This window comes from Pagrus pagrus, assembly GCF_965226575.1.
Source record: "Pagrus pagrus genome assembly, chromosome: 15".
In the NCBI taxonomy this organism is placed as follows: domain Eukaryota; kingdom Metazoa; phylum Chordata; class Actinopteri; order Spariformes; family Sparidae; genus Pagrus; species Pagrus pagrus.
The window spans coordinates 20,208,173-20,234,649 of NC_140199.1; positions in this window are offsets into that span (position 1 = coordinate 20,208,173).

A 26,477-nucleotide genomic window follows, 5' to 3' on the forward strand; every position below is an offset into this window, starting at 1 on the left:
ATAAATAACTTTCAGCTGAAGGTCAATTTCATCAGAAAGCTCAGAAAAAAACCTTAAAAAGTACAATAATGTTGATAACATTTAGATAAGGAATGAATAAAAACATGCACAAACACTCATTCACGCTTTTGCCTGAAGCCGTCTTGTCACGGGAATTGACCACCAGCCTCCCACTTTTGAAAATACCGCTGCAAGGGTCATTACAAGGACGAGAAAATATGAGCACATTTCTCCTGCTCTCGACACATTGCACTGGCCTCCCGAGTTTGTTCAGAATCGATTTAAAAATGTTATTGCTTGATTGCTCTGCCCCCTCTTACACTGATGACCTTTTAACCCCTTACACTCCTGCTCGTTCTCTTAGATCTGCAGACCAGCTGCTGTTTTGGGTACCCAGGGAAAGGTCCTGAGACAGGAGGTGGGAGGGCATTTGCTGTTAGGGCTCCAGAGCCGTGGCATGATCTTCCTTTTGCAAGTCATGCGAGCTACCCCAGTGTCCTCACAGCAATCTTTTAAAAACTATTTTTTATTAATTAGATTATTCTCTTGTTTATGCTCTTATTTATTTATTCTTAGGATTGTTATCGTCTTGCTTGTTTTTATTTCCTCCTGTCTGCGTTCCATTCTGTAATTGCATTGTGTATTTTCACTTTGTAAAGTTGTTTTCGAAAAGTGTTATATAAAACAAAAGTTTCTTCTTCTTCTTCTTCTTCTTCCTCTTCCACTTCTTGTTATTATTCTTATTATAATTTGGGTTAACTTTATTGTAACTCAACACACAGAATTGAACACATTCTCTGTCACTGCACAGCCAGCAGGTGAATCCTAGGTCTGCTCCAAACTCTCACAGTAGATCACCTCGTAGTGACTCAGACTGAACAGCTTCTCTATCTTTTGACAGTCCCTGTGTGGTTGAGACTGTCGAGTACTGATTCGCCAAGCTCGGAAATATGAAACTATTTGAGAAGTGCGATCACAGGGTGAATCAAATTATTGCAGAAAATCTTTATAGAGACCAAAAATCGCAGCATGAGGTTCAAATAGGTCAGTTGCGGCCAACTCTCCAGAAGGGGACGACAACAGCTGTACGTTTCTACAGTGTGTGTGACATCTGGTGTTGATACTGATTGTATAGCTGTGTTGTGTGGTGTGTGCCCTCTCCTGCTGTTTATTATATAAGAAGTGTGACAAATTTCGTTTATGTAGACCTATTTACACATAGACTTTTCTATTTACTGTTGGTCATTCGTGTTAAGCTTTGTGCTCTTTTCTTACCATCAGAGAGGCAGTTGTACATGTTTATGACTGGTATTCATTTGTATACACAGGATGTATCTATAGCAAAGAAATTAATATTTGGTTTAGACACAGGGCTTGATGTAAGTAGGTAAATCAAAACACAACATCCCCACAACATTTGTTAAGAGGATTGGACAACATAACTGAGGAAAAAGTGCTTTAGTGCTTGTGGGAGCTTCTGAATACTATAAACTAAAGCTAAAGAGAAGTAGGGAAGAAAATGGGAGGAAAAATGATCTGGGAGGCAATGACTGCTATTACACTTGAAACAACACTGACTATCGAGGAACTCCATAAAGAGTTGAAGGCGCACAAGCTGAAGAAATTCGACAGAGGCAGTAAAGACGACTGAAATAGCGCTGTTTAAGGCAAAAAAGATGAGATTCTGCTCTTCACAGGAGCCGCAGAGTTTCTACAGAAGCAGAAGCTTCAGATAACAGTCGCTCTGATGCCTCTTGAAAAAAAAGGAAACCTCCACCTCTAACAACCTCTATTAAAAACAAGAGAGGGGAGACAAGAGGTGCAGGGATGAAGGATTTGACAATGATCAGACTGTGACTTCAGCGAGATAATGCAGTGATAAATTGTCTATATATATATATAAATGTCAGTGCAGGCTTACCATGTACTGTAGAGTTACAGGAGACATGTTCATTTTCAGGTTCGTAATTTTATTATGGGTTACTACTGGGGTTCAACTAGAAGTTTACATGCTTTAATGCTCGAAAAACAGTTTTCTCATACTGTGCAGCACTTTTTTCCCCTCATGTCTGAACTGCTCTGATATATCCGATACCTGAATACCAGGACTCATCTGATTGGTCGGCTCCCACACGCCTGACCCAGGTCTGCAAACAACAACGGAGCAGCGGTGCTAAATCAATTCCCCTAGCCGAGTACTAGCAGCAGAGTTCAGCCTTTTTAACTTTCAAGCTCTTATATATGCATGAGAACATATATAACACACTGAAGGAAAGAGGGGAAAAAAGAAAAAATCATTATAGGTCTCCTTTAATACTGGAAATATGTGAAATGCAGAGACAGACCAGGTTGTAGATTGCATGTTGTTGCTGGAGCGCTCATTGTAGAAATCTCTACTGCTTGATAAATCAAGCCTAATACGTTTTTACTCCCACAGTGTGTTCAAGCCACATGCTGTGTGGTTGTTTGGAAAAACGGGTCATTGCCTTGATCATGAAAGCTGGTACATGCTGTAATAGACCGTGATAAATTAAACTCACTTTAACAGCTTTTCAAGCCATCATCTGCATTTCGGCGACGTTCTCTCAAAGCAAGCTCCGGTCTCGTATTCATTACAGTAATCTACAATCCAGTCTTCTGGACTGGGCACAGAAAAGGTTCATTAAATCGCATTTTCAGATATTGGATCACATTTCTTTCGTAAGTGGCCGAGCAGGGAGAAGGGGGAAAACGTGACCTGATTAACAAGCGCGATACTTATAACTCACAAAACATGCGAAGAAAGAGACAGATAAATTGGAAGATGTAATTTCAACAGCTTCCTGGAAGATTATCACACCTGAATATTTAATGGCCTCTCTTCTTTGTATCCGATATATATCCATTTTTAAAGCACATGTTTCTTCCACCTTGAACAGACGTTAATCTTCACCCTCCTACTTTTATGATAATATTATAAAAATAGACCGGGACTCAGCTCATCGGTGTGTGCTGATGTGTGGTTTCCTCTTTAAAGGGATAGTTTATGCTTTTAAATAGCTTAGCATAGTGCCGCGCAGTAATCCAAAGCTGTAAACCTGCCTGTTTCGTGCGTCTTTCCACACTTCTCCGAGGAAGTGGATTAAAGCACAACTCACTACCTGCTCATGCAGTCGATGTACAGCAGCATTCATGTTAGAACGTGATCCAGCATCAGCATTCACGGCTCCATCTCATTGTGACGTTGCAGACGTGTTGTCAGAAGCTGTACGGCTGAACCGAGGGCAGATGTGTCCACCTTCACTCACAGACACTGCACGTAAAAACACAGCTAGTAAAAATGCCACTCTGTGATCCTTTGGGTATATTTGTTGATTCACTGCACAGAGGGAATGTAGTATTGATCTGCCAAGCTGTCTCACTTTCCAGAGCTTAGACTGAAATGATGGCCTCGCTGACTGATGGCCTTGCATGCTGCACCTCCCTTAAATCCTCAAAATATCCAGCAGTGTGGTGGAGTATTGTCAAACAAACTGATTTAAATGAATGGCAGGCTTCCACACTGCCCGACTGTGTTGTCCTGTCATATTTTTCTTAAATCAAGCACAGATAGAGCCTTTGCTCATTTTATCATCAGAACTGCCTCGAGGCATAAGAAAACTAAGCAGCTGCTCAACGCCCCTCAGCCACCGAGGGACCCCAAAGCAACCAAATCCAAAATCTGGAAAACTATACTGCAGATCTAATTCATTTTGTTCTTTCAGGCGTTTGTTGTTCTCTATATTTACACATTTCAAAGCAACAATTTATTATCACTACATCTACAGATAAGCTGGGCTCGTCTTTTGGTGCAGCAAAGGTAGCTGAGGTTGGAACAGTGGTGGGAAAAGTTTTAAGATTCTTTACCGAGTAAGAATTTCACACTGAACAAAGACCCACTAATGCCCACAAACATCTGGCTTTTGTCTTCACAGAGAGAGGGCATGATTGGCATTCATTTCCTGCAGTAGGGTTAGGGTCATCGACTTCAGCTCTGATCGGCACCTTTTTCAGCATAATGCTATAATGCTCGTTGACGTTAACAACGTTGTCGAGTACAAGTGAGTGAGAGTGAGTGAGTACAAGCTGCACTCGAACATTCTTCAGCCTGCGTTCAGTTTGAAAGAGAGGCTGAAGGAAAAGATATAACAAAGTAACCACCCTAACATCGTCACTGGCCTCCATGCCAGTACCTGATCGATACTTTGCATGTGCAACCCTCAACAGAGATGCAAAAAAAGTGAGCTTTCTCACTCCTTCATCAATCATCAGCTCTGGAAAAAATGTGTCTAATACTGAACTTTTAAAAAGATCATTAACATCTTTTGGATGCAGTCTAACCAGCTATACTGTATGATCTGCTGCTTTCAACTGCTCCCTGTTTTGGCAAGGCAAACTCGTCTCCTAGGAGTGGAAAGGACTTAATTGCCCATTTTAGCGTCTGTGCCCACATTTAAAAAGCTAATTTTGGTGTGAAAAGGTACAATAAGCAATGTAATAATGATTTAAAGTAAAAGTCCTACAGTCCTTAGGCGGCCTTATGGGGCGCACAACACTCTATATAGACCCAAATTAACCACAAAACAACACTTCCATGGGTTTTTTTACATTAAAAAAAAATAAACAACAAAGACAACAGCAAATAAAATCCTGGCTGAGAGGCATGAAGGCCAGTAGTCCCCACTCCAGAAGCCTCTGTCTTCTGAGGCTTGCACAGGAGCTTATAAGTACTTCCTCTCCCAGGCCAGATGTGCCTCATTGACCAATCAGGGCAGAGCTGGAGATGGAGGAGGAGGGGAGAAGGGACAAACAGCGCGCGCACACACACACCACACACACACACACACACACACACACACACACACACACACACACACACACACACACACACACACACACACACACACACACACACACACACACACACACACACACACACACACACACACACACGTAACACTTAAAAAGAACAAAAGTAGAAGTACTCATTCTGCAGACAATTGCATTATTATTACACTGTATTGTTGAATAGATTTTGTATATTGATGCATCAATGTGTAAGCAGCATTTTACTGCTTTATTCACAGTCTGGTAATTTATTCCAGTGGTTCCCAACATAAGGATCAGGCATCCTCTAAAGGGTCATGAGACACATCTGAGAGGTTGTGAGATGAGCGATAAGTAGAAAGGAAGAGACATCATACTGTAATTTCTCTGCACTTTTCTCTGTATTAGGTAATTTTAGGTCTTTGGATGTCAAGCTGTTATTGAAACGAATCCCTCTGAGAGGTTTAGAGAGGAAATATGTTTTTGGTAGAACTGCTAACTCATAAAACTCATACAGACTCATACTGAAACATGGCTGCAACTAGACTCTGCTTTCTTCTAAGGGGTGACAACACAAAAAGGGCAACCTTTTATATGCTTTAATATGTAATAATGATTGTATTTTTTTTTTTTTAGCTTATAAACATATTAAATGTTTGTTACTGGCAACTTTAACTGTCAGATATATACAGAAGTTTAAAAAGCACTGTATTCTCCTTAACATGTAATGGAGTAAAGTAAAAACTCAAGTAAGGTACAATTGCCTTAATACCATTACTTGAGTAAATGTACTCAGTTAATCCACCAGTAGATATTTGGTGAACCATTGATACATCGCAGCCTTGAGGGAATATAAATGTTGCTTTTATCTGAAACTCATCTTCTCATCCACAATTACCTGTCAGCACTCGCACATTAATGGAGACTATCTAAAGGTAAGAAACGTCACTGTGTCAACTGCACAGGAAAAACTGGAATAAAGATCAATTTAACACCAAATAATACCATTTAAGTTATTACAAGAACAGTTGAATCTGTATTACTCACTCAAGTGAAGTTTTTACATTCTCTTGATCATTTCCACTTCCATTGGCTCCCTCTCTCTGTATGAGACGCCTGTTTTAACACAAATTAGAATAGATCATAAATATCCAATATCTTTTTTAAGCTTATCAAAGCAACAACAACTTCAGAGCAAACCCTGTTTAAAACTACATAATCCCTGTGAGCCAAGAAACATGTTAAATATCGTTTATAAGTTTCTTTTCAAAGAGATCAAAGTGGGACCATATTTAGTCCGATACCCTCATCACAGCTATTAACAAGTAGGTGAACAGACTGCCGGAGGCCTTTTGTTGCACCTCGCACTGTGATTCTCTTGTGGTGACACTCATTAGTATAACCATTGCATATTTAAGCAGCCAGCCTTGCACGGGGCCAATTATACATGCTAAACCCATCCTGCTCTTAAGGTAAATATGTGCTCTGCTCTTATGTCTTTAATTGCTTAAGTGCATTAAACAGCGCACCTGGTCTACAGTATTCATATTGGGACTAAAAAGGGCCCTTAAAGGCACTCATAAATCCAGAGCACTAAAGGCAGAGTACTCAGACTATTAAAGACAGAGCAACCATACAAAAGACAGATAAAAGTGCTGAATAGCTCAGCAGGGAGATGCACTTTGTGCCAAGCTCAACCATTAGCCCAGACTTTGACTTTGATGCCATCAAGAAGACTTTGAGGGGGTACACCTCCTAAATGGATTCTGTCCACGGGTAAAAGAATGAGACAGATAAAACGAATTATCTTGATATGATGTGCTAAAATATTCACCACCGTAACACGGCTCCGGTCTTATCTCAGAGGGCCTGGCTTTTCTTGGCTCCAGACTCTGCGTCAAAGAGTTCATCCACATTCTCTAACAATCTTGTATTAAGCAGTTCTTAGGAACCCTTGGGCTCACAGCCAGGTCCCCCAATAAACCTGTCAGAAACTTTTCCCTTGAAGCTGCACTGGGATTTCCTCACTGACTTGTAAGTGCTGTGTGTCCTTGAGTGTTTTCTGATTGAAGTAGGGAAACACAGTGTTTGTAACATCATGTAAGAGCAGGCACATTTGTTTGCTTGAGCTTACACTTCCAGTTACACTAAACAGTGACTTAAGAGTGGAAATTTTAAGGGAGTACCCGATCAAAGAGACAGAAGAGTTTTTATAAACAAAAGGTGTAAATCACCTTCACTGTTGAATTTCAAAAGACTGCAAACAGGTGAGCGTAAATAACATTAAAAACTAAAAAACTAAAGAATATAATCACATTTTTCCCACGTTGTACCCTGCTGACGACTGCCTCGAACGTAAGCCATGCACTGTGTGCAGAGGATGTTTGGTTTGCAGAGCTCGTGGATTGATTCAATCCACTCTTGGAATTTTCTGCCAACATGCTCCTGTGATTTATAAATATCATTTCAGGATGTGGAGTCGCTTTTTCTATTTCACAGTCTTTTCAGAAAGCTAGAGACCGTTATGCAGTTTTCCCCTCGCAGAGCCCAAAGAACTGTCACCGCGTGTAAGTTATGAATTCAACCAATTTACAGGACTTCCTCAAACCCTTCGGTAGGTTTTCCTTTTACATTCTCTCGAAAAGCTTTTTTCGACAAACCAAAACAAACAGGTGTGAGGCAAGTTTGATGAGGCTGCGTCACAGTTTGGAGGGAGGAAAACATTTTAAATGTTGCGCGGATCAGTAAGGTGAAGAAAGCAATGGGGTAAGCCGAGTACTTACTGTCAGAACAATTAATGAAGCGCTTCATAATGCTCAGCCAGAAAACACCTCAAAGATCAGTACATTCAAAGTGCGGTATGTTCCACAAGTGAAGACAAATTTTAAATGTCAGAAGCTGTCTGTCTGTTCATGTACAGTAACTTCCCACTGCAATTTCTTATTTTCTTTTCTATTTTTCTGCTCTAATGTCAGGAGGCCAATCTATTCCTTCATAAAAAAAGTCTTAATAAATCACTGCATCCACACACAAAAGGAAACACTTCAGAATAACATCATTAATAAATGGTAAATGTGTAGTTATTTAAACTATTGTTGATAGTTAATTCACTGTTAACGAACACTAAAATGCTTTATTGTTCATTGTGAAGTTGCAAGTGATGTTCAGGACACTTTGTAAAGGGTTAATAAACACTGTGTGGTTCGTCTATAATGCGTGAACTGTTTATAAACCCTTACAGTGCTTAATAAATGGTTTTTAAAGCATTTTATTGTTTAACGGTGAAATAACGGTGAAATAACTGAACTTAAAGGTGCAAATTTTAGTTACATTACATTATCAACAGAATGTGATGTCATAACAGCTTTGATATTATGTGATGGACTTTCTGTATGCATCATTTTCCTGGGATATCTATTGAAGTTAGCGTGCTAACACCTAGCCACACCGTGCATCTGTGCTTCAAGCCCGGGCAGTGTCAGTTAATACGACTGCTAGCTTCATAGTTAGCTGAGCTGACAAGCTAACGGCTGCTGCAGTTAACAGTAGTTAGCAGTTACTCTGGTGATATGCCGCCCCCTATTTGTCTTGAGTATGAATATGACAGGTGGCCAATTGTTAATATGTTGCACCTTTAAGTTTTATCAAACACAAAACTCAAGACAAAATAAAAAGCAAAGTGACAGTAATATATCATAAAAGGAAGCTAAGTTACAATATGAATATATTTGATCCTACCACATAAAGTGCGTCTGTTTGCTCATAGTACTCAACACTCATTTTCAACTGGGTTGAGACAGAAACAATGGCTGTGTCACACTAGGATATGTATGTACAGTATGCGTAGTGTAGGGATAAATTAGGCTCCACTGACACACTGAGAGCCTCAGATAAAAGATAAAGTAATTTCAGAATGACAAGCGATGTTAAAGCAAAAAAAGTGAGGAGTGAAACGTAGGTATGAGGCGCAGGGAAGGAAGGATCATTCCTTTCTTCCTTTAAGTTGTTGATGCCTGCTGCAGGAGTCAACATAATACCCTGGAATCTGTGCCATCGATCGGGCTCAGCATCCCTTTGAAGTCCTCACTCCACTCATATCATATCAATGAAGCTGGAATACGGGGGTATGGACGTTATATTCAACCTGATTCTCTCTGCCTGTGTTTCTTTTTTCGTTCTATAAGCTTATTTTGCATAGTTTCCGCTTTGATGTTGCAAAGAAAGAAGTCTTTGAGGACACACAAGGGGCTGCGGTGTTCAATCACTCAACCACAGTGCTGTGTAAATGTGTGTGGTTTCAGGAAGGGCTTTGACATTTATTAGCACTGTTGGAAAAGTTACTTGAAAGTTGTTATCAATGGTACTCAGTACATATTACTAATTTAAAACTCCACACCCACACATCACATATTCTGTACTTAACACTGGGAGGAATAGGAAATGACACATTATGATTTAACCCTCCTACATTTTGGAGGTATTTATGTAAAGATCCCCTCCAGACAAGATTTAAGATGAATAAAATCTACTTTAAATAATTATTTCTGTATGATATGTTGTTTCCAAAAAAAAAAGTTCAATTTTCTTGTTAAAATCCTTAGTCTACACCTTCTAGCCCTTTAAAAATGACAGTTTAATTGCTGAACACATGGAGTCTCCTGCATCAGTCCATTCTCAGTGTTTGTACACTGGAGGCTTTCTTCAGGCTACACAGTGTGTGTTCGCTGAATATTGGACCAGGATTGGCTCAAATGCATGTTGAACCTTGGCCCAAGCTGAGTTCATATTGGCAAGCTCATCGGTTCTAGTCGAGCACCACATCATTTTTGGTCTTCCAGGTCATGATTCGGCGGGGGGGATTTACTTTAATTAACAGTTAGCTTACTGTTAGCATGTGGCACCACAGAAGTCCCCTCTGTGGTGCCACATGGTTCACAAACCCTCCAGCTGTGATTCTTGAATGCTATGAAGTAACTAGGAGTGACATTTCTTCTCTTTAGGTGTGGGACATGGCTCTCCACAGCTCCAGCCTTGGTGCCTTGGTGCTAAGCTAACATGTCTATGACTAGTCTGTCTACTGAACATGGATACAACAATGATATGAACCCAAGTGTTAGGTGCTCCCCCTTTTTCATGTGCTCCTGATCAGGTGGTCAGTGACTGGCCCTCATTTTCATTTTGTTAGTTGGTGTTTTATTTCTTTTGAGGATGGAAGTCAGGTTGTCTAGTTTAGAGGGGAAGTTCTGGGTCCTACGGCCAATTGCTAAAGGCTGGTCCAGACGTCCCCGTCCCTCTCGGCCTTCAGACTCACATAGTTTTGGTTAAATAATCCTGGTATTATCATATTGGCAATGGCACAGCATGCAGGTGTAACAGCTGGCAGCTCATCCACATGTCACTACATTTTTGTTTTCTAACTGTTGATTTTTGGCTTCACTGTTGAAACAGGTATTGCCTATGGCAGAAATGGAGTCATCAGCATTGGAGAAGAAAGTGTAGAAGATCCCTGCCAACACTGTCTTTTGACCTTCCAACCTAACCGGCTATACCGCCCCAGGGAGGAGAGGGAGACATCCAGAATGGGAGCCATGCTAATCCACCTTGAATGTAATGCTGCACCTGGCTAATGTGTGGTCGCAGGTAAATGAAATTGACAAATGCGGCTCAGGCTGGCCAAGCAACGGGAAATTAGAGACCGTTGTGCCCACAATATATATCGAGGCTTCGTGTGGCCTCAACACTAAGTACTGCTACTGCTAAGACACCCCACAAAATGTTCATTAGTGTGATTGCAAGCTAAATTTAATTACTCGTTACTGAAAAAAGTAATCATATTACTATATCATGTTACTTAATAAGGTGTTACTGCCCAACACTGATTATAAGCCACCTTAAATATGCAAGAGGATGGAGGATCTGATGGGGTATAACATCATTATATCTAACTACTACTCTATTAGTATGTATTGACATGCTTTTGCCTCATATCAATATTTTTATTTGAATTTCAAGCCTAATTATTGACCTGCTATGCTTTTCAAATGAGTGTCCTTGAATGTCTCTAAGGTGCTGAATTGCACTTATTTATTGATTTATGGGTTTTTATTCATAGTACATTTTGGCATTTTAATTTCTGTCGTGGATGACTATTCTCACTCTCACGAGCCGGTTTCTCGAAAGATGAGCAGTCAAGGCAAAGGCACATTAAACCTGAGCTTATTCATTATATTGTAATTAGTGGATTTTAGGCTAAATTTAAACATGCTTTCCATTTTGTATGACACAAAGCTCCACTGTTCTCTCTGTGGGCCATCTTCCCTTTGGCTTGATAGCACCTGGAATGCTAAAGATGACCCAGTATCCATTTGCTACTGTAGTGGCTCAATCCCAACAGTTTTCCCCTGGAGTCAAGCAGCTATGAATAATGAGATGAAGCCCCATGCATTAATGTAACAGCATGGCCCCTAAAGGAACGTGTGCTAGCAGGTGATTGTTCGCAGCCTCTGTGGGGCTGTCAGTAAACATGTGCCCCCTGTAGCGTGGGGCATTTTAGCAGGAGCAACCTCCCTTGCCCACACCCCTCACCCTGCATCCTGGGAAATTATGGATGAGTTTCTACCTAACCCCAAAGCAGCATGTTAGCTTTTAGGCCACCTCTGGCTACAAGTGATTTATGAGTACACATCAACATGAGCATTGCTTATAATACAGTGACATTTAAAAGATGAAAGAGATGAGATGTGCATCATGGGTAATTGAACACATTGAGTGTTTGTATGGTGGAATTAAACATAGACTGCTTACCAGGAGATATCTGTAGGCGACACGCCGGCAGTGCCTGAAAGCCTGAAATGACTGACAGATGTTACTTTCAATAAGCTGAATATTCTTATTCACTCGTGCCTGCATGTCAATATTTGCAAGAGGATTCCTGGATTTTCAACTGATGTTTTAAATCTATCCAACTGGCAGCTGCCCCATTTGATACGAGCATGGCTGAGCAAATAATTGCAAATAAATTGGCCTGGCTGATGCCCACAAAATATGCCTTATTGACCACTCAAAGACAAGCTGCTGATGGTGAAAAACAAGCGAGAGCAGTCGCACTTTAATCGTGTTCAGAGAACTTTCACAACATCCAAACAAGCTCTTAATAACTATGGCCACATGGCAAATGAACAACCGGTGAAACAAACCTAATGCCAGCTTTTATTAGGCATTCAGGCGCTACTTTCTTCTTAATTATTAGTAGTGTTCATTATGTTTATTATAATAGCTATCATGTTATCACTACTCCCACATAACCAATTTCTTGATTAAAAAAGCCTCCTGGGTAAAGTAATCAAGGTCCTCCTCTTTATTTGTAAATGTAAGATACAGTACATTAGATCAGTGAGACAGTACTTTTATTGACATTTCCAACAGGATGTGTAGTATCTGTTCATATAAAATGGTTATATAAGCTTTGAACAAACAAATTGTTACATAGCATTTAAAGTGATTTTGTAATTAAAATACTTTATGTCACTGTTTTAGGCTAATTATCATTTTTTTAGTGATACTAAGAATTCTATAATTAAAATGTTGGGATGTTTGAAACAGGTGATGACAAGGTCAAGCTGCTGTCTGTGCAGGTTCAGCAGCTGAAGTGAGAATTAAAAAAAAAAGTTTTTCACCCTCCTCATGTAACAGTGGAAGAACTGCAGCTCTTATTGCCCCTTTGCTGAGGAAACAGACACACTGAGCACCTCAGGGAAAATAGTTAAGTCCCTGTTATGGCCTCTCAGCCTGCTGCAATGGTTTCCTGTGCAATTTTCGAGCCATAAAAAACAGCACTGTCTCAGACAGGTAATGGCATTATTACACTCCTTGCATCTCATTATATTATTTTAAATGTGGAACAAGTGCTGTAGACGCTGTGTACAGAGACATAAGCAACTGGGTTAAGTTACAATGTGTGCCAATTTATCTGTTAGAGCTCGTATAAAGCAGGTCCTTCATTATAACTGTAAGACAGTTTCCAGTCTGGTGAAAAAATAGATGCAAGTTAGTCCTTCTGGAGCTCTAAGATTTGCCATAAATAGGTACTTAATGGCTAACATCTGCCTCCGCATGTACTTCTGTTTTGGTTTATTATTTTGAAGTGTGGCGTACATACATACTGTAACATCCATTAATTATTGTTGCCTCAAAAGAACAGAGGGGAGGCTTTAATTCAGACGGAGCTTCATTGTAGTGTAGTAGAAAGAGTCCAGAACCAGAGTTTTATGTACTGTAAATAAACCCAATCATCAACAGTGTTGGCCTCACATTGACAGTCAGTGTCAGTGGTGCTTGAAGTCTCTCTCTCATTTCTGGCTCCACTTAGTTATATGCCTCAACCTATGAGAATTTATTTTGCAGGAATGACGCTGTAATTTTTGGAGACAAGCTGGTATTTAAGGAAATACAGCCAACTCTGACATGATTATCCACCGTTACATTATCATTTCCCCCCCAAAAATATTAGATCTAATTTAAACATGCTCAACCTCGACGTACGCTCCTTCCAGACATATGATATGGACCACATGGGGTTTTTGATTTCAACACTCTCCGCAGCTGTGCTCGCTGGTGCAAGCGAGGACACATTTACTCCATTAACTGTAAGGACAGAAATGCAATCTTGAATAAAGGCAGACCAAGAATGAGCAAAACGTACTCTGAAAGGCACCGGAATAATCGTGAATCTGTGATTGCAGCACGGACACAAAACGTCACTTAAGGTGTCGGCTCCTTCCTACCACTCTGCTGCCTTCTGCACTCCACCATCTCCTTATCTCTAAATTATATGTTATGAAAAATACATTATCGTAAAAATATATAATTCATAAAAATGGACTCAGTCTGGCTCCGAAGAGTCTCATCATCAGAGGGGGCAGTTATCTATATGATGTCTGAGATCAGGGCTTTAAGTTAAGGGCATGAAACACATGCTTCAATATGTAAAGTATACTGTACATGTTTGTATGCACAGAATATTTCTACATAATACCCTGATATTTTTCATATATTTTAGGTTATTTTTAGATGTGCTTCCTCTGGGGGAGCATCAGGCTTGTCACAACTGGGCTGAAAATGTGTCACTACTCTCATTTTTCTGGGGCTGTGAGAGCAGGACTGAACAGCAGTAGGTGATGTTTGTTTCTGTATTTGTCATAAGTAATACAGAAAAGCTTATTTCTTGTGCATCAGAACGTAAAAGTGTTCCTTTCTATTAATTAATGCGAACCATAACCAATGCTGCACCCGAGACATCTTGTTTCTAATCCAATCTAAAATTGGTCGAGAACTCTGCCTTTGACTGACTTTTCTTTCTTGCTGACTTTTTAAAAATAAAAATGCTGAACGACTGCTAATCTTGCATGTCTCAGGCAAACAGTCTGGCTATCTATGTTGAAAGCAGAAGAAATAAAAGAGAGGCAATGTTATTGCTTGCAGTTGCGCCTGTTAGCCCTTGACACTAGGCTATGTTATTATAAAGTTTATTATAAAAAGAAAATGTACATGTTCCAACATAATTGGATGGTTTGGGTGCTCACTACAGGGAAAACAAACTTGTACAACCTACATAGAGGTTACATTTATTCTATTTTTTATTTTTCAAACTTTGCTGGAGTTGCTGGAGCTTAAACCTCCATACAGAGCCACAAGCACTAACACAATCTACCATCTTGACTTCTGCACAGATGATTTTCTAGTGCTAATGATAGCTGCACTCTTTAGCTTTGAAAGTGAACGTCAGCACTCTATTATCGGTAGTTAGCCAGGCATGCTAACTTTTCAGCTCATGCTAGAGCAGAGAGACACACCTGGATCCATTCCTGACCAGTTGTGCGCTTGTATTTTTAGTTTTGTAAATTGCCAAGAAAAACAATTGCGCACTCAAAACTCTCACTCTTGAGGTAGGCCTGCTTAAAAATCCTGGTGCCTGTTCACACCATTTCAGCATGTCCTCAAATCTGAAGCCAGAGAGCCTGCTGCGCCTAAACTATGATTGGACAATCACTGTTTTGGGAAGGGGGTTTAGTAAACAGCCAATTTAACATCTTGACATCTTGATGTGTCCAATGACTATGATAGCGGTGGCAGATTTTTTTGGTGATTTTGTTTGTGCGTCTCTGTGTGTTTGTTTTCATGCGTGCATGTGTGCGCACATATGCCTGTGAGTGGATATAGGACAGAGTGTGATTGGGAAGCCGCCGTTGTCTCGTCCCATGTATGCTTGGCACGGAGCCGCCCTGCTCAGCAGAGGCTCGTAGAGCAGGGAACACAGACTGGAATAGTACATTTGGGACAAAATTATACTGCAAGGCATTGTATCAATTAGATAGATGAATGACCATGGGTTTTAATTAGAACACTGGGTACACATTCTACTTCATTATTCAGTGGAACCAAACTAATTCTGCTGCCCAACAGCAGCGAGGAGCCCGGCTGCTCCATCAGCACTCTGCCTCTGATAAGAGCACTGGGGCTTTGAAAGGTGGCGACATAAAGAGGAATAATACGGCCTCATCAGAGGGGGGAAGAATCCTGAAAGAACGCCGCAAAGCTGGATAAAGAGCAACGATACTGCAGTTTCTGTATACTATCTAGACATGTCTGTGGTCGCTCCTCTTATTGACCTGCGATAAACTTCAGGCCTGATATAATGTGTTGAGTGCAGTATAATCCCTTGACCATAAACTTGAGTCACCTCGGTGGCTTGGTTCAGGAAAGTGTTACTCTCTTTAAACAGTTATTTTGCTTTTTTAAAATGATGTTTTTGTATTCGAGGCTCAGCAATGATTAATGACCTCCTGTATGCAGAGTCTATACACAACACCTGAATTTCATTAAAGCTAAAAAAAGAAGCAAAATGTCGTCTGGCCGCTGGTAACCGGAGTGGGTTTTTACATAGAAATTGGGTTTACCAATGACAGCGTAACCTGTGATGTTGTGCCACGTATAGAGGAGGAAAAGTGTGCAGCCGGTGATCTTTGAAGTCGAACTCATAGTAAATTAATTTTGAGCAGCCAGTAGCTCTGTCGCACTCTATAAACAGTCAAACCAGGTCTGACATTTGCTGGAAATCTGAAGCAGGTTTGTTTTACAACCTGTTTTAGGAATGTCGTATGAATATAAAACAGATTGCTCATGCATTTGAATGCATTAGTCACCTGTTGTTCCTCCTTTCAAAATCATAATCTTTCAAGTTCTTGAATGCAATCGATTTTAAAACGTTTGTTTCCCACAATGACTCAACTTTCTCTTTTTTTGTTTTTAGTGACTAGTTTGTTTATTGTCATCCTCCATCAAATCCAATTATGAAAAGCATTTCCACCCTGACATGTTTTCCTGACTTTTCTCATTTAAGATATTTCAATCTCAGAGAAAAATGACTAATTATGACTCTGGGGATGGGACGGTGTATGTTTTGGCAATAACTTCAAAATCATATTACAACAGGGTACACAAATGCAACTTTCTTTTCCAATTGTTTGATTGTATTGCCGCTGATGAAATTATAATTGGCCATATTAATGCCTGCATGAAGGAGAAATAATATTGCAGCATTAATATGTATAATGTGTATGAACTGCGTGAGTCCGATTCCATCACATCTCATTCATCCACAGTCTGACCCGCGTCATGCGCCACTGACCCGCAGCATTTCCTTCCAACATTACCCTCTATTACTGCCGTCTGATGCACCCTGAAAAATCCACTTTAATATGTACTGCGGGTAAACATGCTCCTGTCCTCTCCTTTCATCGCAGCGTCAATTTGTATCGCGGTAATGGCCGTGTTGTAATAAAGAGCAGCATATGGTCCCGGTCCAGTCTCTGGCATGAAGCATATTGAGAGTGCGCTTTTGCTCCGTTCACCTCATTTTACAGACAAGTACTTTATCTAATATCAACAACAAGGTTAGATGACACTGTAGGTAATCAGTTGGGAGTCGGTTGATGGCTTTTTAATTGCTCGGCAATGCACCACTATGATGAGAAGCAATAAGCGACAGTGTGCCACTGTGTCCTCTTTGCAAACACAGCACTCCATTACATTCTGAATGCCGCTATATTGTAAATATGACAGGGCTGTTGTGCAGCAATGATAAGATGTACAGCTACCTCCCCTTCTTCTTCCTTTTCTTCTCTTTTTGTTACACTTCTCTAGTGAATCTGTCAACCAAACAGTTGTCAGCGTTGTCTACACCCTCTGTTCACCTGTTTTGGCAAAATTGTAAAACATAGCGATGTGAAAGTGCTGAAACGGCACTCGCCGCCCTCATTTTGTTGTCTCTCTTTTTTCCCCTCTAGCTGCACTTGGCGGCTCGCTAAATTGCACAGTGACCCCAATACCCCACCCCTGCAACACACACATACGCAGATGCACACACACATTGCTGTCTTGTCCCCAAACAGCACTGAAGGCCCAACAGATAAACAAGTTAGTGCTTCACACGGGAGGCAATTTATTGTTGCTCTTCTGCAGTTGTCCACCTCTACGGGTCGAGATCAGAGGGACACCGTTGATCTAATCAAGTCTAAAGGTGGGGCTGGGAGGTCGATGAGGTTGCAATCAGATCAAGTGATGTTACAAAAAGTGCAGAGCGGGAGGATGAGTCAAGGTTCCTCGTCAACTCGTGAACACAAATGTTTCACTAAAGAACCTAAGTTTGTTGAAGCAGCTCTCATCTGACTTCATACGTTCCCTGGCAGCCATTCAGAACAGATGATATGCGCACCCGGCTGCACTGAAGAAACACAAATAACCCTGACAACTGAAAACTGTATGTACGTATCATAGAAATGCAATGATGTCTTTGTTCTGTGGATGCGACTTTCGTACAGCAGCGTGGGGAAATGCAAAAACATGTCCTTGTGCTGAAAACAAGTCTTCCAGACTGTCAGCGAGAGCAACCAGCTCAGAGGTACAAGAGGAGAGGGTAGCAATAGATCAATGGCCAGTCCAACTGAATGTAGTGCAAAGATATTGATCCCAGGAAAAATAAAAGATAGAAAACAACCAACTGGCCTTTTCTTCAAATAACTTGTCTCCCGTGACGCGGGCCTCAAAACAGGTGAACTCACCGACTGTGGAGTCAACCACAGATTTCCTCTGATTTGTAGCTCTCTGTTCCATCTGTTCAGTCAGTCAGCCAATTCAGGGGATCTCTTCACAGATTGAGACTGAAATGGTACATTAACCTGAGCCATTCATGAAAGTTATTGTCTGATTTAGATGTGAGTGGGATCTGCACAGGGACTACCAGCAATACATTTACAAAACAAAATTTAATTAAAGCTTTTCAGGAACACAGGGGTAGTTGAGAAACTAAAACAACTGCTGGCTCGCGGCCTGTCACCTATTTTATAGCTCCAACGGGCAAGAGGAGTTTTTCTCTGCTGTGTCAGTGCTATCCGAGTTATAGCGATAATATGCAAGTTTCCCCTTTTGAGGTAGAGAATGTATTGTTAGTCCTGCCCTCCTCCTCCTCAGCTGGTCAAGTTCCCGCCCCCACACTTGTCACTCATCGTGATGAGCTGTCTACAATAAAACAGCCTCTAGCCTGCGGCTAATGTAACCAGCATCCATAAAGCCACCGCAGGTGTAGAGCAAGAAGACGACAGGTGAAAGAAAATCTGCAACAAAAAATACAGCATTTATGGTTCTATACTTTTGTGACCGTCTGTCTGCCATATGTTTAACTTTGCTGCTTTTTCTGTTTCTATTTTACTGTTTTTTTACCATTTATTAGGCCTGGTGCATTTATTCTTTACATATATAACATGCTTTACTTTAAAAAATGCCTAGTTGTTTTCCAGGCTGCCTTAAAATTGTGTTGATTGAACTTGAGAATACAAGTTGAGGTCATTTTGTAATGGTTCAAAAAAGAAACTTTCCTCGTCATCTTAACCTGAAATTAAGTGAATGTAACGTCACAATTCAGTTCCTATTGAATTCCCTAGTTGAGTCAACACAATCTTCTTAAAAAGCTGATTGAACTCTGTACAGAAAATTCATTCTACTTATCATTTGAAGTCAAAAAGACTTCTTAAGTGGTCTAAAAATAAAACTTAAAAGCTTATTTTGTCTTTGCTCAGTTATGTTGTTTGCTTTGTTTGTTTTTAGCTGTGTGTAATTTTTTATCTTTCCTGTAAATTGATTCTTGAACTGCTGGAGCAACTAAAAGCCAGAGTCAGATTCCTTGTATGTATCCACATAATGCTTATTCTGATGCATTCAAAGTAATTCATAATTTGTCCTTCTGATATCTTGGCATCTTATTATTCTATTACTTTACAGTCAAATAAATGAAAGAATAATATAAATATTTCTCATTTTGCTGCCCAGATCCCACTCTTAGAAGCTACTCTTCTTGCATATTAAGGAACTGCATACAAATTTGATCAGAGCAGTCAGTCACTCGAGTCAAATGTTGCAGGCTCTCGGGCGCTGAACTACTTCAGATCTGCATCAACTAATATGTCTGAAAAACTTTATTTGTGAATATTTTAGTCACTGCTAGACTGCTAAACTTCTTGCTGAAGTAGCCAGGCCTCCATTTCAATGACTTCTCTGACATCTAGTGAAAAGTTGTTTACACTTTGGGAGCTTTGAAATTCATATCAGTGTCCAAAAACATAAACATTAACAAATAGATAGAAGTGCAACTCACATTCCCAAAAAAGTTGGGACGCTGTGTGAAAGATTGTCAGAAACAGATTGTGATTACTAACAATTTTTGACATACTCAATTGAAATCAGTACATTTAATGTATTAACTTATCAACATCATTGATTTTTGTAAATTTATGCTTATTGTGAATTTGATGCCAGCAACACATTTCAAACAATTGGGACAGGAGAAACAAAGACTGAGAAAGTTGTGGAATGTTCCAACACGTTCATCGACAGTGTAATGATTGGCCCAGTCGTTCACAAGCCAGGGTGGTGCGAGGTTAGCCATTTTGTGAAACACATGATTGTATAAAGGATATTCCCACATGGGCTCAGGAACACTTTGTTAAACCGTTGTCAGTACGCACAGTTCACTTGCTTATAATTGCCCTTTTACTGGTTTTACGCAGCATCCCAGCTTTTTTGGAATCAGGGTTGTTGTTATGTACCTCCAATCACTAGCATATGCTGCAATTAACTGAAGCCAACATTGTCTCAAGCCACATTAGAGATAATGGATCCAACAACTACATTAGTGACTGAATGTGGCATCCTGTCAAAAGTTCTCAAGCTCGTGTACATAGAAGTCTGCTTGAACACATTGTGGTGGCCAAAAGCTAAAAATACCAGGCTTAGTGGGGTAATGTTATGCCATTTTAGGGACCTAGACAGTCAACAGACTGTAACGGGGTGCTTGACTAAAGCTCATGTGGTCAGAGGAGAACCAGTGCTGGTGACATTATGTATTGAATTGTGCCTCTGTCCTTTTCTTACCAATTTGTGCTTGAATGTCTTCGGATCTAAAAAAAAACAATGCAAGAATGCAAGAGCACAATAGAGAGACAGACATGGACTGCTTAACATGGGTGTTTGGATTATTTGCATAACTTAAAATAGCCCATCTTATAGGAGGACCAACCTGAACGTCGACCATTCCTAAATCCCGCCCATTTTCACTCTGACATCCAATCACAGTTGAGCAAGCTTGAAGACATGTACTACACTTGTTCAAAGGTAACATTCTGATTTAAAGTCACATTATATCGATGCACAGATGTTTACACATCACATTGTATATCCACATTTTAGGTCAGCTAATGTTAGCTTGCTCGCCAGCTAACGCACGACAATCAGCTAATGTTACATCAAGTGGTTCATAACGTTTATGTCAGTTTACCAACGTTTGCCAAGTTTGCTCTTGCCTGCCTGTATTTCTGTGGTAATGTTAACACAATTTGGAAAAGGATGATAAGGTCGGTTGCTATAATTATTATTGAAATTTTGTTTGCCAGAAAAAAAGGCAAATGTTTTCTTTGTTTATCGCTGTAAGGTTACGTGCTGGCAGGGTGCTACAGCAGATCTCTCCTTTTTGACAATATATTGGATGGATGTTGGTGTTATCTTAATTAAAGACTAAAGACTGGAGAATAATTATTCTTGAATTGTGTGTAGTTGTTGATCAGCAGTATCTTGTTCCACAGCATCTAAAATGTCTTTGTAGTTCTTAAAGTAGGTCTAATACCAGAAAAGAGGCTCCTCCAAAAGTTAGTACTGCACATTTGACTCATGAAAAAGTAAACGCACATAAAGAATCTGTGGGTGTCTTTTGTATATTATGTAATAACAAAATGATAATTAGAGATAAGCAGAGCAGTCTGATGTGTCACAGTTTGCAAGGGGTGAGGTTATACAGAGACTCATCTGTTCCAGGAACTGATGAAGCTCCTAAGTTCAGGCTGTCCTCTTGTACTTGCAGATGTGCACAAGCCTGAGTCAGCAAATTTAATTACGCAGTGCCATATGGAGCTTCTGGTCACTAGTCCCTCGGGCCAAGAATACCTGTAAAGGAAACTGTTCCTATAACACATCTGTGGAGATATCAAATCATAGAATCCATTGGACTCAGCAGGTCACTACATCTTAGGAAAACAAGGATTAAATTAGACATTCATCTTCATAATGGTGAGGATATGACAAAGCTGCTTTTCTTGAGAGCCAACACTTGCTGACAGTCAAATTAGAAATGAAACACAGAAAACAGTCAATAAACAGTTCACACTTCTCAACTCATTTGTTCGCACTTTAAAATAATGTCATGGCAAGGTTTTTTCTTTTTCTGTGTGCGTCAAATAGGGCTGATTTGTATGAAAACAATTATGCTCCCAACCTGAAATGTTTTGCTTGATATTATCATCATTTTGTCTGGAACTCTTGAAACAAATCAAATTGTGCATTTAGTCATATTTTCCCTGCCATTCGAACTGAATAACTGTGGTAAATGCAGATAGTGAATCTGGGCTGGAAATCAATAACCCGGGAACCTTGTTTTCATAAAACAGCAGCCTACTGCACACCACACAAGAGTCAGTGTGCCATTCACTGATTTGTATGCCGTGCTGTGGCTCTGTACGTATTGCGCAGCTGACTGAGGCAAAGATGACTGCAGTTACGCGAGCATGCTCTTGTGAACAGCCAACAGCGGAGACCTTGCTATAATTATGGTGACTCAGTGCACTGTTGACAGCACGTCTGCGCTCTGTGCTGCTTATTTTAAAGACAAGAGAGTATAGCTGAGCATCCTATTAAAGCATGGATAGAAAACAGCCCTGCCTTTATGCTTTCAGACAGTGATGACTCAATTATGAAGGCAACAACCGCAAGAACACACTTCCCTCCCATGATAAATAATAAATTGTGACCTTGTCATGGACAATGAAAACCACAGGAAGCAGAGGCTTGGATTTCACTGGATTGAACTTGTGGGAACATTACTGATCACCCGCCTACCCCCACTATTTCCTCACCAGTAACTCCCAAGCTAATCAGCAGCAAATACAGCAACCTCTGTTAATGTACACAGGAGGGAATTTATCTGAACATCTAAGCAATAAAATGTAATTCGCTGCCCTGGTCCCCTTTGTTGCCTTTGTGATGCCTGTCAGGCTAGCGCATAATGCAGTTTCACAATGAGAGCTGGGGCAGATTTCCCCCTTGAAATTCCCCCATGTTCTCACTCCCAAATCATCAAATATGGGAGCTTGTTCGGTGACCTTAGCTGAGCTTCAAACTATGAAGCGCTACCTACCCATCTAGTGACCGTTTTGCAGGTGAAGGCCCTGTCAGTCAAGTTGTGTTTTTAAACAGCCGGGGTTTGGAAGGTTTGGGCTCCAAAAATACTTGGTCACAGTTATGACCTTTATGGCTTGTTACGATTTGGTTTGTTCCAAATGCCAGACTTATGGTTCAGGATACTTGCTGAAAATAAAATGTTGGTTTTTAATACTCAAATACTTTATGTTATATAGTTTAAAATAAACTTACCCTACACAGTAGGTTTCTTGTTTTTTATTCTTACTTTATGTAAATTGGCAACTATGACATCATTTTGTTCAAAAACATACTAACTTATATTATTAAGTCACACATTATTGTACATAAAGTAGATGTGTGTAAACTTAAAATTAACTGGTTGTGCAGAGTTGCAGTGGAAAAGCGAACACATCTTTTTGATTTGTACAACTGAAAATAAATGACAGGGCAGCACGTTTACACGAGAGAGTTGAAAAATAAAAAAAAATAGCTCTGATCTCAGAAATGTATAAAAGGGTTGATGTAGTACATTTCAGTTACTCACTGGTCTTTTCGATCTTTACCTGATATAAGCTAGCTTAATTCAGTAACAGGGTGCTCACTTAACTTTGGCTTAAAAAGGACTACTGATTGTAATATAGCAAATTCAACACATTAGAAACAGTAAAATATTTTAATAACAAATTCTCACTTTGTGAAATGGAATTTCCTGTTGCCTTGTTTTGGCGTATTTTTTCTTTAGAACATCCAAGAGCAGCACACAAGTTTGGCTTCTTCGACTGTTTCAACAAGTATAGCACAGGACATCAAGGCTTTACGTCACTAAGTTAAATTAGGTAGTAATTTAAGTAACTTCCCAACTTTACACTGAAAAAAAATAAATAAAAAAATCAGACACCCCCCACAGTTTTGAGATAAGTATAGCTCTTGAAGATTAAACGTGTTGTTTTTATTGAGCATCACTTATTGAGCATGTGGAGTAAGCTTGGCAGGCATGCTGTGTCTACTTACAGTTGCTAAGCTATGGGATTTTGGTCAATTGAAGCATAAATCAACTCATCAAGTCTTACTTTAAGTCTTCTTTTGTTCCATGTATGCCACATTTTGCATTTATTTTTCACTCAGTAGCCTAATAGAGCATAATCAAAGACAATCCTGAAAGACAGGAAGAAAAACATCAAGAAAATTATAGAGGAAGAAATACAGTCCATTGGCACTGGTGCACTACATTCACACTACTGCCTCCTTTCTTAGTCTTTAACTATTGCACATTATTCCTCTGGAATACTGACAGAACCAATGCAAAACAAAAACCTCACGTTCAATTGATCCAAGGATATTAAATATTGATTTCAGCATTATGATGGATCCCAGAAGCAGAAAATAAATTTCATTTGAAAGAGCATATTTAATTCTGCGAACAAAGATCGTACCCGCTGGCACAAATCAATCAGTTGCTCATCATCATCTTCATCATCATCATCACCACCACTAGGATCAGCACCACAACAAAGATAATGATCGGCTCCATCTCACAGGCAAAGAGAAAGTGACTTGTGCTAATGAGATCCTTCCTCTAAGGCTATGATTAGGAGAGTTGACAGAGATAAAGTGCATATGCTCTTCAGATAAGACAATAGACATGCAGGAGGAGTCTATTTGCATTCTGACCTGTTGCTCTTCTTCTTGCCGCAGCTTGAAAATTTCATGGAACATCAGAAATATTCTTAAATATCCTATCAGTTCCAAGTGAAGGGAGACTTCACTGGTGTCTATAGAAACTTTTTGAGTTTTAGTGCATCAACCATTCAAGGAAACACTTGTTTAACTTGGATGAGGGTAATTCTCGCCACGTTTTATTCAGACACATGGAAGGTCTGAAATCAGTTTCACTTATAACACTTATTATGAATGGGCGTGTCTACAGTAGAAGCTCGCCAATGCCAAAATGTCTTCTGATACTGGTTGAATGAGACACACCTGTTTCTATTTGATTTTGCTGGAATTTCTATTTTTCATGAATAATTAGAAGAAAAAGCACCATTTTTCATGTAAAAATCTGCCATTTTTTCCAACAGCATCCAAGTCATTTGAGCCATTGACTCGAAATAATGCCAAAATGTCTTGTCATGCTGGTAGAATGAGATACACCAGTTTTTATTGGAATTTAGTTGAAATTTCTATTTTTCATGAATATTTTAGTGAAAAAAATCACCATTTTTAGTGAATATACCCACCCATTTTTTCAATAGCTTTCAGGTCTTTTGAGCCATCAACTCGAAATCAATATCCAAATGTCTTGTTATACTGGTAGAATGAGACACACCCGTTTTTTATTGTAATTTGGTGTAATTTCTATTTTTCATGAATATTTTAGTGAAAAAATGACTATTTTTAGTGAATACACTTGCCGTTATCTTCAATAGCTTCGAGGTCATTTGAGCTATCTACTCGAAATCAATATCCAAATGTCTTGTTATACTGGTAGAATGAGACACACCTGTTTTTATTGGATTTTAGGGGAATTTTTGTTTTTCATGAATATCTTTAAGAAAAAAATCACCATTTTTCATGAAAACATCTGCCATTTTTTTTCAATAGCTCTCAGGTCTTTTGAGCTATCAACTTGAAATCAATGCCAAAAGATACTGGCAGAATGAGAAACACCAGTTTTTATTAGATTTCAGTGGAATTTCTATTTTTCATGAATATTTTAAAGAAAAAGCACAATTTTTCGTGAATACACCTGCCGTTTCATCAATAGCTTCGAGGTCATTTGAGCCATCGACTTGAAATCAATTTCCAAATGTCTTGTTATACTGGTAGAATGAGACAGCAGTTTTTTTTTTGGTTTTAGGGGAATTTATTTTTCTTGAATATTTTGAAGAAAACTCACCATTTTTCATGAAAACATCTGCCATTTTCTTCAATAGCTTCCACAGCATTTGACCCATTTACTCAAAATCAATGCCAAAATGTCTTCTGATGCTGGTTGAATGAGACACACCTATTTTCATTTGATTTTGCTAGAATTTCTATTTTTCATGAATATTTTAAAGCTTAACCCTAGATTTAAAAAATGTCAATACAAATAGGTGCCAACCGACTGCAAATAGCCTGAAACATGCTCCTAAACACTTTCTGGAGGAACAATTGAAATAATTTGGCCCTGAAATTTCACCTCTGATCCATCCCATTCACGTTGCATAGGGACACATTTTGGCGAATATTTTCAATAGCTTCCACGGTATTTGACCCATTGACTCAACATCAATGCCAAAATGTCTTCTGATACTGGTTGAATGAGATGCAACTCTTTTTTGAATTTCTATTTTCATGAATATTTTAAAGCTTGCCTCTAACCTAACCCTAAATAGAAATATCTAGAATCTGATAGTCCAACATTTACTACTGCACATTTTTTCAAGGATCTGTGACCAGTCAGCTTCATGATACAAGTCAGTTATATAAGAAACTCAGGTTGACCCCTGCAGACTTGTGTTTCCACAACAGTGACTCAGCAGGGTGCTGGAGGAGGTGAACCCTGCCTGTCTGGTGGATACTCCTCCTCTGTTCCACAGATGACCAGCTCAGGAAAAACCCACCAGGAGCTGTGATTGTAAAGCGTTTTCCACACCAAGAACAATAACTTTAATAAAATGATAAAATTCTAAAGCAAGCAAGCCAAGCATGCTGCATGCTCCTGCTGTGTTGGAAGCTCAGGACAATGAATACTGATGACCTGTAACTGCTGTCCATTCAGCACAGAAACAAGGGGGGTAGGAGAATCCAACTCTCTGTTGCAAGAGTTGTTGCCTGTGAAGGCTAATTTT